This window comes from Copadichromis virginalis, linkage group LG5 (genome assembly GCF_057382275.1).
Source record: "Copadichromis virginalis isolate Kocher_CV1m ecotype Utaka linkage group LG5, C_Virginalis_male_GT1.1, whole genome shotgun sequence".
NCBI classification, from domain to species: Eukaryota; Metazoa; Chordata; class Actinopteri; order Cichliformes; family Cichlidae; genus Copadichromis; species Copadichromis virginalis.
In genome coordinates, this window is record NC_140622.1 from 5,925,609 (window position 1) to 5,931,658 (window position 6,050).

Consider the following 6,050-nt stretch of genomic DNA (forward strand, 5'->3'; position numbering starts at 1 on the left):
TACTCCTTCACGAAACCGCCGAGCGTTTTCATGCGACTGCTGAGTAAGGCCTCAGTTTGTTTTCTGCAGGACAGTTCACAATATGAAAACAACTTCACATCATATACAGATCTGTTATCTGATTTAAAACATCAGGACATTACACGTAAGCTTTAAATTTCCACTTTATCAAATGTCACTGAGCAGTCCTTACCTTACCAAATCGAACCTCTCTTCTTCCGTCCTGTCTTTCCCCTCTCTTGACTCCATCTCTGAGTGAAGTTAGCTCTCTTTCTCCTCTTTCCCTGTGAAACACAGCAGTAACACATTGTGTGACAAACTGCACACAAACAGTTTGTGTGTTTGCTGTTAGCAGATAGAAAGGTTACATTTGAAATGACCTGGCACTTACTCCATTTATGCTCTCTCCTATCTGTAGCGCTGGCTAGAAATTCTAGAAATCTGCACCAAAAACGAGGTTCCGGATCCACTTTAATCCTCAGAATGGTGTCATAAATCAGTTTGATGTTTGAAGGCTTCCAGTGATGGCAAATAAAAACGGCCTTCTAATGTGTTAAACCTAAAGTAAGAAGCTTGTTTTGAAAATGTGGGGAGTAGAAAGGAAAGATGTTTGTTTAAAAATGTAGTGAGTGAAGTAAAAAAAGTTTAGAAATGAATAAAAACTCAACCAATTCAGAAAATTCTACCTAAGTACAGTAACAAAGTATTTGTACTTCATTACTTGCCCTCTCTGTGAATGTGTTACACAATCTTCCTAAAAGTATCATCCCAGCTAATTCAGCTCAAACTCAGACGCTGCAATGCTCAGAGGAACTGCCACAAACTCAAAATCAGCTACACTGCCATTAAAACGTTTTATTCCCCACTTCCTGGTTTCTTAGTTACTTTGTTTGTTTGTTTTTTGCATATTTGTCACATTTAAGTGTTTCAAATTTTAATATTAGACAAAGATAACCGGAGCAAATAAGAATTCAGTTTTTAAATGATTTCATTTATTAAAGGAAAAAGCCACCCAGACCTGCCTCATGTTAAAGGTTAAAGTTAGATAAAGACACATATGGGTTGTTTAGAACGGTTGCCAGGAGAAAGCCTTACCGAGGTCATTATTAGGGATGTGTGCAACAGGACAACTGGACTAGTCGCACATAAATGACCAAAAGCCAGTAAATTATTATTTCCTATATGTTATACAGCCATTTTCCGTTAACACTAATAAAATTCGATTATGGGTGATGGAAATGAGCTTTTTCTGAATCATGGACGGGCTCTCCCTTAGTAACAGCGTGAGGAGGTCAGTCATTTGGGAGCGACAGAGTAGAGCTGCTTCTCCTCCACATCGAAAGGAGCCGTCTGAGGCTCCTGGGTCAGAGATGGCATCTGTCGGATGGCCTGGGAACCACTTGATGTTTTTCCGGATAAGCTGGAGGTGGGGAGAGGGAGCTCTGTACTTCCCTGCTTTGCCTGCTGCGTGACCTGACTTCAGATAAGATAAGGAAAATGACTGGATGACGTATGTTTTGTTATTTTAAATGCAAACTTTTATTGAAGTGGTTATTATGACAACAACATGGATCATCTATAATTGACGGTAAGTAGCAAGTAAAGTTCTTTTATGTAGTGCTTTTCACAGACGTAACAGTCACGAACAATTCAAACACAATATCAAAAGAATAAAGGCCCGATTAAACAGAAAAGTTTAGTTGTTTTAAAAAGAAAAAAGACTAAGAGGCTACAAGGAAATATAAAAACATATAAACTTGTTTGAGTGTTTACCAGACAAAATCACAAAAAATCCTACTGGCTGCATTTTAGGATAGTTGAAGCCGGTGTTTAACCCACACTGGAGATTAAACATCAGGATATTTCAGTCTCTGCTGCTTCAATACTGGACCTCATTTGAAAAATCTATTTTGAGTTTCTTTTCGTTCCGTTTGCGTTACAGTGAAATACAACCATTAATGGCGTAATTGTTCTATTTCTGTCACTGAAGCGTGAAAACATTTTTACACCCTGAAGTGATTGTTAGACATCCGAGTCATTACAGAACAGGAACTTAGGGTGGTATGCTGTCTTTCCTAATTGTGGACTGTGCACAATAGTTAACCTTTTACCACCCACTCTTCTGCTTGGGTACTACCTTTAAAACTGCTGGTAGTATATAATGTCTGCGGTGAAAAACACAGCACTGCAATGAAATGAATGAACAAAAAGACCTTTAGAGAGGCCACTGTTCAAAAGATGGGGAAGATTATTTTCAATCAATACATGTTTTACATCTCTGTAAGCTTTTGTTTTGGTTGTCTATGAAGTTGGGCGAGCAACAGTTCGGGCAGATTTTCTCACAAATTATGAGATGTTCATTCAAATTTTGCTGATTTAAATTTGATGCATAGCTACAATAATTTTTGATTCTTTTGATACCTGCTGGCTTTTCCTCTGAGGCACTTTTACCTTCTCTATTCTCTTCTCCCAGTTTGCATTGCACTTTTTCTTTTGATCATTTGGCTGGGAGTTAGCAAGCGGTTCCAGACAAGCATGAAGAACTACAGGCAACCATAGAAATCTGCTAGCAAACAAAGCAATCACTGATCAACTGATCTCACCCACCGAGTGCCAACAACCTCCAGAAACAACTGTCAAGCCGTCGGGGAATACACATTTCCCTAGAAACCAGTGGTTGTACCACGTCTAGTATATGGTGGACAAATCTAGAGCTATGTGTGCATCGTATTACACCAGAAACCTTACCAGGTTATGAAATGATTTAACCACATGCAACGCAAGACACAAACGCTTCCACTGTGTCATTGTGTAACAAAAACTAAACTAAAATGGAAAACTGAATGTAGAGCTACCTTTAGCAACAATAACTTGAAGTGTTTTGTGTCGAATGTTTTTGTGAAGGAATTTTGTCCCTCTCGTATTTACATCGTTGCTTCAGTTCATTGGAGCGTGCATGGATAAGGAGGACCTCATGGTCAGCTCAAAGGTCCTGCCTTACTAACCGCGTGCATGCACAAACCTGTGCATAAGTCATGTGTAAGAATGCAAATCAGTGATTTATCAATATTTATGTACCTAAATTTGTTTAGATTTGTACTTTATGAACAACATTAGAAGTTCCTCTGACCATCTAGATCAGGGGTGCCCAATCCCGGTCCTCGAGAGCTACCGTCCTGCAGCTTTTAGATGCATCCTTGTTCCCACACACCTGAATCAAATGAATGGCTTGTTATCAGGCCTTTGCCAAACATGATGGCATGCTGAAGAGGTAATAATCAAACCATTTGATTCAGCTGTGTTGGAGTAGGGATGCATCTAAAAGCTGCAGGATAGTAGCTCTTGAGGACTGGGATTGGGCAGCCCTGATCTAGATCAACCAATGATGGCCTGGTGGAGTGAAGGGTGTAAGCTTGAACCTTTTCAGCCTAAAGATATTCCAGTATTGCTTATCTCATTTGATCTTATCTTAAATTCACATTGTTTATATCATTGCTTGATGTTGCTTTCTTCTTTTTCTTGTAGTTTAGACAGGTTCACACATCACTGTGAGTGCTTCGGGGGAAACAGTATTCACAACCTTCATTATTTTAACCAGAGCCTCGAAACACTCAAAAGTTGTTCCTTCTCTGGCTTCCTCTTCGGACAATTATTTCAGGTTTTTTCAGTCAGGACTTTCTATGACTTTCCATTTAGAGGTGCGTGCTTCTGTCTTACAACATCGTCACTGCTTTATTTGCTTCATCTGAAGGTAAATGAATTTGCTCATAGAGAGCAGATTGTGGTTGTGCAGATTGTATGCAACTGGTAAACGGGTACAGGGCTATTGGTTCAGAATGACTCTGATTTATTAACATGTTAATGGTGGTAAGAACAATATAGGACAGATCAAAGAGTCATTTTGCTTTCACACTTTGGTTTTTTGTGCAGTTTAGCATCATTGCTAAGCACATATTAGTAAATGCGGTCCATAGTTCCAGAAATCCAGTTGTTTTCTCCCAGCAGCCTTTCCAAACAAGCCTCTTGGAGCCATTAGAGGAACTGCAGTTTTTGTTACTTTGACACTGGCTTCAGTTTCAGCCCGAAGGTTTGCTAATGGGGAGTACATCAGTCTCAACACAAGTTTCAGTTTTAATATATTGTTGTATGGTTTGAATTTTACTACTAATTCATATTCTTAACCGTCACACTGAAGACTTAGTTTGGCAAAAACATTGCTACTGTAAGTCCAGCGATTGTAGTTTACGTTGTGAGATTTTAAAGGACCACGTGAAAAGCTACAAAGGTTGCAAACATAATAACTTTGTAGTTTTTAGACTTGTGATACGCAGAAAAGACAAAAGTCTCAGCCAAACACAGAAAGGACTAGGCCTGGAATCAGTGGGGTCAATATCAAAAAGTGCTGAGCAAAAAGGAAGAGTATTTATATTCACTCTATTATAAAACTTACAACATATAATATAAAAGAATACCAGGATTACAAACCTCTTAACATCCACCAGGTCGCTGGAAACCCAGGGGTTGAGTTTAGTTAACCACCTGTTTCTACAGTATTTGAACCTTTCTGAAATGTAATGTGTAGGTTCTAATAAAATGCCTGGTTAACATGTGGCTAAAGCAGAGCCACATGTTAACCAGTTAACTTTGTAACCTCTAAGGATTATGGCCACCAAGACCCTAACACTAACCTGTTGCTGGTCACCTGGTTAAGAGGCTAAGGGGGAGGGGGCTCACAAACGTTTCCAGCTCATCGATAAATAAATGAGTATTATTTACTTGGAAATGCAAGTGAAATTCTCATGCGTGTTTATGACATAAAAGAGTGTATTAACCACCGACAGACTGCTCACACGTGCAGTTACTGATTGGATGCCGCCCTCTGTTGACACTGAACGGAAATGACTTTAATCCCATATTTTGGCTGCTTTTTCACTCTTAACCAAGCGGATATGTTGTGAACATCTGCATTTATACATTTCCGAATCATTGCAACATCATTTAAACGCATGTAATGCTGCAAGTTCTCTGCTTCTTTTAAACCTTTGCTGTAACACCTGTGCATTCTAGAAAGATAAGGAGAAATTCGGGGTTAACTGTTAAGTTAAACCAAGTAGCTCACAAGGCTTCGTAAAACAATGCCATTAAACCCTGTTGTATCATTCATTAACACATTTATTAATGCATTGTTATAACCAGCTGGTGAGAGGGTGGTGGACTTGTCGATAATGAGCTCTGAATCAAATCAAATCACTTTTTATTGTCACATCACATGTGCAGGTACATTGGTACAGCACATGCGAGTGAAATTCTTGTGTGCGAGCTTCACAATATCGAAATAGCTGTCATTTCTAGATCGGTTGTTACTTCTAACACGTTTCCATGTAGCAGATAGAAAACTACCAAACTGCTATTAAGAACACTATTTTTTGCACATTGTACAGAGACTCAACTTTGCACCTTCGCTCACCCCCTCCCTCCACAAATCAGGAAGGAACGCTTTTACACCCAAAGAGTGAAACTTGCCAAGATAGTTCACATCCAACCTTTGCCAGACAGTTCTCAAGGCTAGCTTCTAGCTAATGGGACAGAAGTACTTACTTCTGCAGTAGGTTTTAAAAATGTGAAATTTTGATTCCCAATCTCACTGCTTCTAGCTTTTATACTAAAAAAAAAAGAAAATAATAGCCACACTCATCTACAAACTGGAGTGGTAACCTTAACATAACATCTATCTCTACGCTAAAGTCACAAGATAATGAAACAGACAAACTGCAGTCTGGAGCAACAGCCACAGAGTCATGAAATAAAACAGCCATCAATATATTTGGATTGATATCGCATCTTTTTTCTTTTTTTTTAAATAAAACAGAACTACCTTCCACATCCATATTTTTCACTTCGTGACCAAATCTGATCACAAAACTACAGAGCTAACGGTAGTTATGTTTCATATACAGTCTCTGTATAAAAGGTCTTTAATTTTCTGATTTTATTTTATTTTTTTTAATTCAGGCAAACAATAACAACAATAACAACAACAACAACAACAA